This window comes from Pleurodeles waltl, chromosome 2_1 (genome assembly GCF_031143425.1).
Source record: "Pleurodeles waltl isolate 20211129_DDA chromosome 2_1, aPleWal1.hap1.20221129, whole genome shotgun sequence".
NCBI lineage: Eukaryota > Metazoa > Chordata > Amphibia > Caudata > Salamandridae > Pleurodeles > Pleurodeles waltl.
The window spans coordinates 185,656,712-185,671,126 of NC_090438.1; the positions used below are offsets into that span (position 1 = coordinate 185,656,712).

General features: G+C 48.3%; 1 long non-coding RNA gene across 1 annotated transcript in view; it reads right to left on the bottom strand.

The window, feature by feature from the left end:
- Positions 1-7,735, bottom strand: part of LOC138258608 (uncharacterized) — a 63,676-nt gene extending 55,941 nt beyond the window's left edge. Inside the window, exon 1 of the long non-coding RNA XR_011198454.1 lies at positions 7,607-7,735. This is a non-coding gene — a long non-coding RNA (uncharacterized lncRNA). The remainder of the gene's footprint in view (positions 1-7,606) is intronic.
- Positions 7,736-14,415: the final 6,680 nt, after the last annotated feature.

Here is a 14,415-nt window from a genome sequence, read left to right on the forward strand (position 1 = left end):
GCAGATCGGTCACAGACCCCCGGTATAGTACCATGGAAAATGAGGAAACAGACATTGCACGAAGTTGGGGGGGTGAGGCATTGCTGGAGCCGGTGTGGCGTCTGTTCTTTACTGGTACCGGGGAGGTGAGGTGTCGGTTCCTTACTGCTAGGGAGAGGAGGTGAGGCATCTGTTCCTTACGGTTGCAGCGGAAGTGATGTGGCGTTGGTAGTGAGGCATTGGTTCCTTATGACAAGGCGGGGTCGATGAATCCAGCAGGTCAAGCCACGACTTCACGGTGTCGCAATCAGACCACAGGTCCACAGATGCTGCGGCAGAGTCGGGGTCACAGATGTCAGTGACACAGTACTTGGACTCACACTGTGGTGGGGCTTTGGAGGCGCTAGCGCAGCATCTAACATGTGGCATCGGTCGCGGTAGTTGCACTGAGTGGGGACCATAGCTCTGGTGCAGGAAGTGGCATGGAGACAAACAGCAGCACCAATCCCAAAGTCACTCGGGAATCAAGGTGCTTATTTTTTCTTGGTTACACCAGAATTCACTCCCATGGGCCCAGGAACTGGATTTTGCACCACTTTCAGCAAGAGAGTCCAGGTGCTGGCAGATGAAGTCTTTGATGTCCCTGATACTTCCTAACAAGGAGACAAGCTCAGTCCAAGTCCTTGCAGAACCTTTGGAAGCAGGATGTAGAAAGCAAAGTCCAGTCCTTTTACTCCCAGGTCAGAAACAGCAAGCAGCAGGCCAACACAGTAAAGCAACAGGAAGAGTGGCAGTCCACCCCACAGCATCTAGCTTTTCTTCCTCGCAAAATGTCCATCTCCAGAAGGATTCTAACTTTGTGGGGGTCAGAGTTCCAGTATGTATACACAATTTCTGTCTTGAAGTAGGTGCTAGACACACTCGGGGGGGTTGGAGACTGCTTTGTATAAGGACACACACAGCCCTATTCAGGTGCAAGTGTCAGCTCCTCCCACCACGCTAGCTCAGGAAGACCCTTCAGGATATCCAGGGCACACCTCATTCCCTTTGTGTGACTGTTTAGAGTGAATTCACAAAGAGCCCAACTGTCATCCTGACCCAGACGTGTATTCCACAGACACAGGCAGAGGCACATAATGGTTATGGTTACGGAAGAAAATGCCCCCTTTCTAAAAGTGGCTTTTCTGAGGAGGCGTGACTCACCATTGTGTGGACAAATCACAGGGCTCACAATGGCACTCAGGACTGGTGCATGATGACCAACACACTACTAGAGATGAATGGTGATCTGGGGGTACAGTCACCCCAAACTGTGAGGTCTCCTTGGTCTACCCAACTCCCAGGAGCTGTGAATGGGACGAAAGTAGAGCGGGGTACATAGGAGTGGATTATTATAGGGGCTTGGAAAGGTTTTTGACATGCTGTTAGATGGCAATGGACACGGGGATCACTATTGTAAGAGCGCTGATTATGTTGTATTGCTGTTATATAAAAAAAGGAATAATTTGTAAAACAAAAAACAAACAACAACAAAAAACGCAATGTTTAACTCCCTTTGAGGAGGGTGCTCATTGCTGTTGCCTCTCTGAGCAGCGCACAATAAGGGTTACCAATTCTCTTTTAGAAATCATAAACTGCTGAGTTGAAGAAAGCTCAGCAGGCTCTCCACCTCATTTAGGGGCCAGTTAAACAAATACCATGTCACAAAATACTGGTTGCAGATTTTTAATAACTGATATATGTACTAATGGTTCGGTTCATAAAAATCTGACTCCTACGGGGTTGTAATGCAACCTACCTCAAAAATATTAGTAAGGTAGGTAGAAAATTGTGAGTGATTATGATTGGAGGCTATCACAGATGTGGTGGCGTGCTGGGGCCAGCAGACCTCCATGTCTGTGTCTGCTTTTAAATAAAACAAATTTGCAGAGCGTTTTTCTTAAAGGAAGCGAGCAATGTTTAAAAAAGTTGTTTTTTTTGTTTTTGAAGTTTATTGAAGACGTGGAAGTGACCCCCTAGGCCACTGCCTCCCCCTTAAACAAACTTTGGCCCGTATTTATACTTTTTTAGCACCGCTTTTTGACGCAAAAACGGCGCAAACTTACAAAATACAATTGTATTTTGTAAGTTTGCGCCGATTGTGCGTCAAAAAACGACGCAAATGCGGTGCTAAAAAAGTATAAATATGGGCCTTTATGTTCACATTCACAATGGGGACGTGGTCCCAAGAAGTCTGATGCAGTTTTGCAAGTAGATTAACACCTCCTTTGAGGCAGTGGCTAGCGTGGGGGTTGCAGGGGGGGCCGGCCGCACCGGGCGCAACATCTTGGAAGAGACTCGAGTGCTAAAATCCACGGGTTAGGGGGCGCAAATTACTTGCCTTGCCCCGGGTGCAACATCTTGGAAGAGACTCGAGTGCTAAAATCCACGGGTTAGGGGGCGCAAATTACTTGCCTTGCCCCGGGTGCTGACAACCCTTGCCCCGGGTGCTGACAACCCACGCTACGCCACTGCTTTGAGGTGCTGGCAAAATATCAATGATTTGCGATTAGATTACTGTAGCTAAATATTGATGCATTAGGTACCGATTCTGTATTTGCAAGGGTCACCTACAGCAGGCCCCTTCCACACACCGAATGGGTATTCATTCAGAATCCCGTTTTAGAATTTGGAAAAACTTTTCTGTATCTCGAAATGGTACTAGTATATAAGACAAGCGTTATACGAGCCTCTAATGCCGAATTGCGTTTGCGACGGTTGAAATGCTTAGTAAATCTGGTCCTCATTACTTCCCTTCTCTCCTGTTGTTCTGCCTCCGCAGACTCCTCGGACTACCCCTTATGCCCCATCCTAAATCAACCAGATAGGGATTTGCGTAATGGGACAGTCGTGGAATGACGACTGGCGAGTTAAGAAACTGAAGGGAGCCCTCGGGCTGTAGGCAGACGGCCTGGTTCAGCACGTCCTGTACTGAGTACATTTTTACCTTGTGTGATGTTGAACTCGTGGTGTAAGTAATAAACTTGTATGTACGTCATCTGTGTAGTGTCCTGCTGGACACGTTCTAGTGTTTTGGCCAGCCTCTCTGCTGAGGGCTGGCCTCCCACATACACCCCACACCCACCCAGCACAGGCCTCACCGGTCAGGTGACCCTGGCAATAAAAGGGGCCGGGCGCACGTGCCCAGGGCCAGTTACACCCACTAAGAAACAGTGTCCGCGTCGTCTCTTACAGTAGCATGGGGGCCTAGGGCCCCAACACTACATTGGCGACGAGTGGGTACAGCAACCCACGTGGCCGCAGACAGCTACTTCTCCATTGTTTGTGGAGGGAAGTAGAGCGTCTGTAGAAGGCACCCTCCACGTCTGCGGCGAGCATGAAGATCACCGGTGTGCCAGGACAGTGACCCGGTGCAGAGACAGGCGCCCGCCGTGAGCCCAGAAAGGACGAGGGGAATGGGAGCACTAGTGCCGGCACTCCACCAGGCATGAGGTGAGCCCGGGGGTACGAAGATTGCCTCCCCTGCACCCAAGCAAGATCATTGGTATGGCCTTGGAAGGCCGTGACACGACCCGCAGCGTGAATGAAGGCTGCTGCGGCCGCGTTTTAATGAAATGGTGCGAGCGTGCACCAAGACATAAGGAAAAAGGACACAGGGCCGTTTTCCCCTCTCTCTCCTTTTCTGAAAAAAAAAAAAACGGTGCCGAAAGAAAACGTGCCGAAAGAAGAAATGCGCACCAGAAAATAGTGGTGCCGCGAGGTGAGGTGCCTCCAGGCACCAGAAAGAGATAAGGCGGTCCGCAGCGTGTGCCCTGCTGCTGTGGCCGCGCAGGAAGAGAAAATGGTGCTACCACGCACCACACAAAAAAATAAATAAATAAAGGAAAATGCCCCGGGGCCGCTTTCCCCTTTTCTTTCCGAGCAGTAATGCTAAAACGTGCCTGCAGCGTGAGGAAATGCTGCTGCCGCCGCGTACTGAAAATGGTGCAGGCCAGCACCAAACTTGAAGAAGAAAATGCCCAGAGCCGCCCCCCAGCTGCCGTGTGAACCAACTTGAAATACATGGTGCTCACACGCACCAAGCACAACACAATTGCCAAGGGCCGCCCCCCCCCTTATGAAAAAAACAAGGAAAACGCGTAGAATGAAGCATCGGTGCAGACACGCACCGAAAACAATTTGAAATGCAGGTGCAGACACGCACCGAAAACAATTTGAAATGCAGGTGCAGGCACGCACCGAAACAAGTTGAAGTACATGGTCCATACATGCACCAAAGCAGAGAAATGGTGGTGCACAGCCTCCCCCACAAATTTCAAAATTCGTGGAAGGAAGAGGAGAGGTGCTGACACGCACCTGGAATATAATCCAACTGCCCGGAGCCCCCAACCCACCTCACTCAATTTAATGCCATCTGCCTGCTACTTGCCTCTTCAAACGAGGCTGAGCAGGAAAATTGACATTTTAGAAGGAAAAAAGAAGACAGAAAAGTGGTGGAAAAAGAAAAGACACTTACCTGCAGCTTCTGCAGCCCCCTCCAGCCTGGATCCTCTCCGGTGTCTGTCTCCAACAAACGAGGCACAAGAGGAAGAAAGAGTGTCTTTCAAGCATGAAAGAAGTGCACTTCTGACATCCAGTGGCCAAAGGTGGCACTGCACCTTATTTTCTATTTTAAAGGAAAACAAAATTGGATGAAGGCAAGTCTACAGCAGCACTTTCAGAAAGTGACTGCTCCAGACTAAGAGTGCGCCCCTGGACGGAAGTGGCGCAGAAGACGGAAACGGCGAGGAAGAAGGATGCGACGCGGACGACGCTGCACAGGGAAGGAGAAGACTGCAGCTGTCTCAGCCAATCTGCAACGGTGAGAAATGGACGCAAGTGCCACGTGAGGCACGAGGAGAGCGCGCATGGACTGCGAAGCCCCTGGCAGCCATCCACCACCATCGCCGAAAGAACGCCACATGTCCAAACAGTGATGGACATCACGGCAGGACAAGAAAGGGACATGCCAGGCGTTACCATAGGACGCCCAGAAAAGAGACTATGTCACATGTGCAGAGAGCTGCGCCAGAGAACGTGATGACTAATGCAACGCCCGCGAAATTGGAGAGAGCACCCGAGAGCGTGACGTAACGCACGGGACAAGAGGCCATGCCAGCCGGCATTTCAGCAACACAAGATGGCCACCGTTGGCCCATCACACAGAAGGTCATCAGAAGCGACCAACCCTGCAAAGCACACGCAGGTTCAAGCAAGACCCAGTGCCAAGAAAGCACTGCCTTGAGGCGCAAGCACTGCGCCCTCAAGTGAAGAGGAAGCGGAAAAGAAAGTGACCCTATGTCACTGCCCTGCAACGGGCCAGTGACTCAGCAAGGAGTGTCCTCCCCCACACTGCCTCAAGGCGGAGTCGGCAGAGACTCGCAAGAGGAGAGTCGCACAAGGAGTGTCCTCCCCCACACTGCCTCAAGACTGAGTCGGCAGTGACTCACAACAGGCAAGAGGAGAGTTGCACACCCTGAGTGGCACGACGCCACCACTGCAACACGGGGATGAGCCCCTAGTCCTTCGGCAGGACAGGACCTTCGAAAGGTCCACACGAAAGGAAGACAAGTGGCCAGACGCCACAACAAAGGAGAAGAAAGCGTGGCGTAGCACCACGCTATGAAGGAGGAAGAAAGGAGACTGTGTGACATCACCTGTCACACTGCAACACCTGACGACCACAGAAGAACAAGAACGGAAGATCAACAGGGTGGAGAGATGGAGGACTCCCACAACAAAAGAAGAGTGCACACACAGACAAGACAGCCACCGGGGTGCGATGACGTCACTGGAGACAGCTCGGCGGGAGTGCCAAATGTAAGATGCCATGCGCGAACCGTGTACTTACCCAACACGTCAAAGGTGACCATCCAAGCCACCTGTCATCGGCTGCTTGAAGCAGATGGCACCACTGCTAGCTAGCATCTGCACATGAGCAAAAGAAAGACTGCACTCGCTGTGACGAAGTTACTCCAATCACCCTTACTCCAGCAACATCACTTGTCGTCCAGGTCTCCCAACGGCAAATGTCATCATTGCCATGTGCATCACGGTATCCATCAAAGGAGCAGTTAAACAACCAGAATGGAGTCCTACACCTCTGCTTTAATGCTCTGAAGAACTAGTCAACCAATGATCAACTGCTCACCCTATCGGTATCCTGCTCTCGGTGACAAGAGCAAGTCGTGACCCAGATCCATCTACCCCTGTAATTGCACGAGCGACTAGGCAGTGGCTCCTAGGAGGTCTTGCAGCTGTCCTATGTGGCACACAAGCAGCCCCTGCGCAGATCACAAGCAGTCCCGTGACAACCCAGACAAGGGTCCTCTCAAGCTTGAGAGAGGACTGGACATTGCCCCACCGATGACGTCAAAGAGACAAACAGGGCTGTGCATTGGAGACTCCCAACAGGTCACAGCACACCAAGACTGTCTTCAGTGAATTAACATGACACCAACTAGACACCCTCCTGGCAACGTGATAGACAATTGCCCTGAGTCCGTCTGAGAGCCCGCATGCACCTGATCCATGTCGGCAAGCGCCTTGACCACGGAACATCCACCCTTGTGGTTGCACGAATGATTTGACCATGGCTCCTGTCGGAGAGCCTGCAGCGGCCGGCAGATGGCCCACACGCAGCCCAGCACAGTCCATGCCAATCCCGTGGCAAACCCATTGAAAAGGCCTCGAGGAAGTTCCATAGTGAAGAATCCAAAACCGAGAGGTGGCCTGGAAGCAACTCTGCCATCAGAGGGTCAGAACATACAAGGGCTTCAGAGGAGGACCTCACAACATCCAAGATGTCATCCGTCTTCAAGGGATTGGCCTTTGTGAAGCTAGGATGTCTTGGCAAGCAGATTCACAGTGGACTCTACCAACGCTCGTGATGCACCCAATTCGAATGATACGCCCTATTTGAACAAACTGAACTGTAAACACCACCAGCCTCCCCACGAGTGCCCACAGGGCTGAAGCACAGTGCATCAGTGGACATTTGTCCAACCATCTGACTGTCAGAGTCCGGATTTCTTCCACACTGTGTTCGTGCCCGGCTGTGACTGGTTAAATCATGAACTCGTGCAGAAGGATCCGGGTGCTCCCAGCTGCACCTGCCCACGGCAATCCTGCGGCCTGCCTTCTCGAGGCCGAGAGACTGATGGTGGTGTGTTTTGTTACTGTGTTTTTCTCTTGCAGGTTGGACTTTGTTTTTGTTCCTCAAAGTTTTGGAGGAATGTAGTGTCCTGCTGGACACGTTCTAGTGTTTTGGCCAGCCTCTCTGCTGAGGGCTGGCCTCCCACATACACCCCACACCCACCCAGCACAGGCGTCACCGGTCAGGTGACCCTGGCAATAAAAGGGGCCGGGCGCACGTGCCCAGGGCCAGTTACACCCACTAAGAAACAGTGTCCGCGTCGTCTCTTACAGTAGCATGGGGGCCTAGGGCCCCAACACTACAATCTGCACGGGTCTGGAAAATATCCACAGTCTTGGACGTCTGCTAAACCACCTGACACAAGCCCTAACTAAGGGCGGAGTTACCTTTGACAAAATCACTTCTCTTTAAGCACAAACTTTAAAGATTTACCTGGTTACGTGTGAAGAGAGCGTGCATTCGGCAGATAAAGTGGATTGTGAAACGCCGGCTGGTTTCATAACGCCCACGTTATAAAACATGATCAATCTTCTGTTTTTCCTGCAGGCAAACTGCGCCCTATTCCCGTCGCGCTTGAGTTACAACATTGAGAAAAGACTTATGCAACCTTCGCGCAGGACTGAACGCGGAATGTCGTCAATCTTTCAAAGGGGCGAAAACATTTTCACAGAAATTGGACCTGTTTCATTCATTATTTAAAAAAGTGAGCGATGCTGCTGTCCTCACTGACCTGCATGAAAAATATAGCGCCCGCGTCATAGCGTGACTACAAACTTATACATCCAAGCCACTTATCTTATCCTAAGATTTGCCAAGATGTTCAACTTTTGAGGGCTTGTTAAAATCACTGAGAAGTATACATGAGTATCTACACTCAATATATAATTCCATTCATACTTTGGGTGATCACATGGCAAGAAGGCAAATTCTGGACAGTGACAGTAAAAATTCTGGACATAAATTCAGTACAAAAGGTCATTTCTAGGGACACATCTGAGGAAGTTGCGCGATTATAAAAGAGACAGAAGTCCAAGGCAAGATAGGTTTATGTTCTTTAGTGTGTTTTACACTTTGATTCTTTAGTGTGTTTTACACTATGGAGCAGTGGTTCCCAACCTGTGGTCTGGGGACCCCTGGGGGTCCGCGAAGCCGTCACCGGAGGTCCGTGACTACTCAGAAAATTAATAATATGAAATGTTTAGGTCCACAGCTTTCAGAAATGACTCAGTTGGAGGGGGGGGGGTACCCAGATTTAAATAAGGGTTCAGTGGGGGTCCCTGGGCTCCAGCAATGATAAAGAGGGGGTCCACAAAAGTCAAAAGTTTGGGAACCACTGTTTTGTAGTGTTCAGCAAACATTCACAAATAGCTAGACAGATTTAAAGATGAAAAAACTAGTAAACATATGCACTCCAAGCAGAATCTCACAGCGGACATGAAGCAGGTTTCAGAATCTTACCCAAAGCCCATGAATGATGGTGGAAGAAGCAGCGCTCAGTTGCTAAACATACACTTAGAGCTCACAGAAAGTAGCACTAGTAGAGAGTGTGAAAAAGAGGGGAAGGATGGTGAGAAAGAGGGCAGTATACTGTGATGGAGAAACAGAAGGTAGGAACGGTGAGAGAAAAAAGTGAGATAAGAGGAAAGCAGATACAGAGAGATGCTGAGAGTGACAGAGAGAAGGGTGAAAAGAGAAAACAAGGTAAAGGGAGCATATAAAAGGCGAGGTAGAGGGAAGCACGACTAGTGGCTAGGTATAGGAGAGAAGGGAAGAGATAGAGAAAAGGAAACTGAGAGAGAAGAGGTTGAATAGGGAGTGAAATGATGTGCAGCGCAGCAACTTCACTTATTGTGCTGCTTGAAATGTTAGTAAATATTCCCCTCAATAAATTGGCTCGGGTGTCAAGACTTATATTTTGTCCTAGACCTTGTACAGTGCTCTGCTGCCTTTTGGATACGGTTGCGCTAGTGAAACGGCATATACATACATCGAGGCAGAAAAACAGTGCTTGTTTTAAAAAGGCAACTTTTCAAAGAATGAGAGAGAAATCTATCCAAGGTTCCAGCCCGAGCATTTGTCCTGCAGGTTACATTGTGGCACTAAAGATTCTGGGATAACTTCAGTCAAGTTATGTAGGCATTTCTACTTGTGCTCCTTGTTCTCCGTTAACTGGAAATTTTGGAATAAAAACTTCACAGAAACACTGATTACAATCAAATTGACTCCCTCCAATGATAGACTATGACTGCCTACCAGTCGTCCACAATCAGCTGCTAAAGTGCTTTACCTCACCGCCTAGGGCCCCTCACAGGCTGTAGGAATGGTAGCTATGCCTCTGACAGGGCCAGCTTTAGTACTGGTGACGGATGGTGTGGGAATATTTGTTGTGCCCTGATCCAAAAAAAAACCTCCTTCTCCAACGATTCAATCAGTACCACCCTCCAATATTGCCCCTCATCTCTACATAGATACGCTCTCATGTGTAGTTAATTTCTTTTCCAGAGCTACTCATTCCAAGTATACAGGGTAGAGTAGGGTGTCGGAATGCATTATATCACACATATTATGCAGACAAAATGGCTTGTATAAGTGTGTAAGCCAATGCATAGGAAATATTACTTGAGACCAGGGCCAGTGGAATTATACATTTCTGAGGCAGCGACAATTTTCATATTATTATAGATTTGCTGCATTTGCCACATAATCTATCATCTGCCCCATTGTTGCAAAGACATCCTTTTGCTCTGTTCACCCCCATTTTTCTTGCTGACTGGTACTGATGGTAACTGACTCTGACTGTGCCCTGGGCCCTACTAGCTAGGCCCAGGCCAGTGCCATGTTAAAACACATACATGTAGTATAGTACACTAGGTATTAGGGTACCTTTACAATTGGCCTGACAGACCCTGTAGGTCCCTAGTAGCTAATAGGGCAAGGGGGTACTGCTTATACATCCCTAGTCTATAATAGGGCATGGAGATTAGATTCCCGGCAGAATTCCTGCACTTGCATGTGTGCACTGCTGTATGCTTTCTGTCCTTTTAAAGGCAGGCCTGCCTTGCAAAATCACATTCTTACCATTTGGATAACAGCCCCTATAAGTCCTTAGTAGATAATAGGGCAAGGGGGTGCCAACTACCTATGAGACCCTGGTAGATAATGGGACATTAGAGGCCCAGCAGATTTGCTGCCCTTTGCATGTGGGCACTGCTGATTGATTTTCTGTCATTTTAAATGCAGCCCGACTATGCACACTGCATTTAAATGGAACTGGTGTCTCAATTTGACGTTGGTGCTATGGGCACTTTAAAAGTGATAATCTACATTATTGTTTACATGTAAGGTACCCCAGGGTTTCCTCTAGGTGGCCTAGGGGTGGGGGATCATGTAACTATAAGGAGGGTCCTTGTAAACCCCCATTGTAGATACAGGGCTCCATATGCTAACATTGCAATATTGTATTTGATAGTAAGGGCCATATTTATACTTTTTGACGCAAAACTGCGCTAACGCAGTTTTGTGCCAAAAAATTTAGCGCCGGCTAACGCCATTCTGAAGCGCCATGCGGGCGCCGTATTTATTCAATGACGTTAGCCAGTGTTAGCCGCCGGCGCTGTCTGGTGTGCGTTAAAAAAAACGACGTACACCACGCAGCGCCGGCGTAGGGCGAAAATGGCATATGGGCGTCCACAAATGGTGCAAGTCAGGCTGAGGCAAAAAAATCGCCACAACCCGATTTGCGCCATTTTTTTACGACGCCCATCCCCCATTGAAATGACTCCTGTCTTAGCGAAGACAGGAGTCATGCCCCCTTGCCCAATGGCTATGCCCAGGGGACTTCTGTCCCCTGGGCATGGTCATTGGGCATAGTGGCATGTAGGGGGGCACAAATCAAGCCCCCCTATGCCACACAAAAAAAAAATATATATACTTACCTGGACTTACCTTAATGTCCCTGGGGTGGGTCCCTCCATCCTTGGGTGTCCTCCTGGGGTGGGCAAGGGTGGCAGGGGGTGTCCCTGAGGGCAGGGGAGGGCACCTCTGGGCTCATTCTGAGCCCACAGGTCCCTTAACGCCTGCCCTGACCCAGGCGCTAAAATCCGGCGCTAATGCGGGTTTTTTAGACCCGCCCACTCCCCGGCGTCATTTTTGCCCGGGAGTATAAATACGACGCATATGCATCGGAGTAATTTTTTAAGACGGGAACGCCTACCTTGCATATCATTAACTCAAGGAAGGTGTTCACGCAAAAAAATGACGCTAACTCCATGAACTTTGGTGCTAGACGCGTCTAACGCCAAAGTATAAATATGGAGTTAGTTTTGCGTCGAATTTGCGTAGAAAAAAACGACGCAAATTCGGCGCAAAGGGAGTATAAATATGCCCCTAAATATTGTTAGGAAAGGTGCAGAAATATCATTCGAGTACTTAAAAGATTTGTTTCGATAAATCCAACAATTTGCCATTGGTGAATTTATCATAACTTGTACAAAAAATAAGTTATGAGTCTTTTTTTCTGTAAACCAATATCCAGCCTTCTGGACGTCCCCCCTGATTGGTCAGTGCTAACAGGATTAGCAAGGCTGTTTTGATTAGGTGATAAGCGGCTGTCCAGGGGAGAGGCTAGCTGCTAAAGGGAGCTTGGCAGCTGCACAGGAATGCCAGAGCAGGAAGAGGGGTAATAACAAATCCAGTCTCAAGTGAGAGCAGGACAAGCAGAGAATGCCAGGCCACTTACCCCAACATCCTGTACCCTTCAGCCAGCTGGTAGGTTTAAGGAAGGAATAGTCAGATGTTAGGAGGAGAGCTATAGAAATGAGCCACACTGGGAGTTGGTTTAGTTAGCTCTGACTGCTCTGCTGAAATTTCAGCCATCATGGATGTTGGAAAAATGGTGCTTTCTGGGACAGGAATAGGCCACACTTGGAGGGAGTCATGCACCTGGGTTTCACCCTACATTCTATTGGTCAGGGGTGCCCCCTTCCTGATGCCCAGGAGCCATAAATAAATATGTGAGAGGTGCATAGCCTGTCAGTTCTGCTGCCTGAAACTACAAAAGAAAGAAGGACTGTCGTGTTGGACACTGGATCCGCACCATTGGCCTCCACTTCTGAGTGAACTGGGCCTGCTTCACAATCTGGTACTACAGCCCTGGGGACTGTGCCTTGCTTCAAGAAGGACTAAGGAGTGGACTCCCTGCAGCTACAGGTTAACAGAGCTTCACCTGCATCATCTCCAGCAAGAGTCCCCAGTCTAGAGTGCATCCAGTGGACTTTTAAGGAATTGGCCAGGTACATTGTGGGAAGTGTGGCCCCAACCTTCCAAGGACCAGCTAGGAGATTCCAGACCCTTGGATTTGTATTTTAGACCCTTTTAATCTGTAAGGAGGACTCCAGGAAACATATCCTGAAGTTTGGAGAACTTTTGTGAAAAAGTTCCAGGAGGTGACCAACTCAACCTGGGAAGTCAAACCGGCAAACCCTCACCCCGACCCATCCTGGATTTCAAGTTCATCCCGCTGAAAAGCTCCAACTTCCAAGATTTGACCGGGAGCTCCCTGAAAGTCAAGCTGGTGAACCCTCACCGAATCCGGCCTGGTAAAGAGCAGCGAGGGCCCACAGAAGAAAAAGCTCCAGAAAAGTGTGAAGGTAAAATTTTGACTGAGGCCTCCTTCCTGGGGTCCATTGCGGTCAGCCTGAAACTATGACTTTGTCCCAGTCTACCATGACCAGATGTCCCGATGTTGTGCTGTGTGTTTATAGGCTCTAAAAGGTGTTTCTTTTTTAAAAATTATATCTTTGGTTGCCTACATTGGATTTTTGTTTCTTTGGTGTTGATTTACTCATAAAAATATAACCTATTTTTATAAATTGGTGTGGGATTTTATTGTGTTTTACTTATTTACTGTAATTGTGTTTTTTAATGCTTTACACTCTTGTCTCCTAAGTTAGACCTGCCTGCTTGGCTACAGCTACCAAGGGTTGAGCAAGGGGCTTATTTACTGAGACCTTTACGGACCCTATATTGTGTCCGTGATCTTACTGTCAGTCATAGCTTCATACTTATCACTACCAATAACCCACTTTCCAACTTGCATATTTTGCAGATTTAACTCAATGGTTCAAAAGTAACTAAAAATGCAGCAAAACGTGTGGAAGACACTTTACAAAGCTGGACTGGTCACCTTTCTGTTATCAATTGCTATATTTGGGTGAAGCCAATGCCCAGAGTGTGTTAACAAGTTTAAAAATGACAAAATACTATAACTAAATGTGCCACAATACGCCTCATAATATGCCTTTTCATGACGCATAATTTACTCAACCTTGCTGCATAATTTGGCTCTCCCCTGATGCATAATTCCAGTGTCCCTGCTTAGGCAAAAAGGACCACAAAGTGTAGGAGTCACATGTCATCCATACTGGTAGGCATTACATGTTAAGAGTTCTTAGTCTGGAGAATTACAAACTCGGGATTTAAAACGTAACATAGTGATTGGAGTTGTTTTTACTAATAAGTAATCATTATTATCCAAAGGAATCCTATTTAGCAACCTTAGACTAACAAAAGATTAAAATAAAACAATAAAGGCTGTAAACCCATGCCTTGCATTTTCCATGCTGCTGTTTGATTTTGGTTCATAGCTCACTGTGCTATAGTAGGACTGTATCTTATACACTACAATTAACAAAAGTGTCCCTGTGACAAAAACAATAACCTACTGACCTGTCTACATAAAAAACAATTCTTTGATCTGCATGTTGCACAGTGGGCGGCACACTATACCTCCGTGCTGCTTTATGGTGAATCAAAACGCAGACAAGACAAAACTCAGATCTCTGAAACGGATACACTAATTGCCAAAGTTAAAACTGACGTTTTTATTATGGCCTATAAAATGCTGGCACATAATCTGATGTTTGTGCTTTAATCATGTAAGAAGTGTCAATGCAACTACCCCTTTCATCCTCCCCAGAGTCCGGCCCTGGTGAGGTGACACCAGCCCCTGAATAAAAGCAGAATGCCAGGCCCTAGGCTGAGGCAGGAGGAGGCCCAGCAAATGCTGTAACTGCACAGCGAGACCCAGTATCATTCTGTATGTGATAATGGGCCAAACAGAGTGATAATGGGCTGATAGCAGCCTGTGCCAGGCCGGGGATGGGCTGCCGCAGGTCATTGAGTTCACAGCAGGACTGCGAGCCGGCCCCTGAAGTGAATGTTAAAGAACTCCGGGCTTTTTG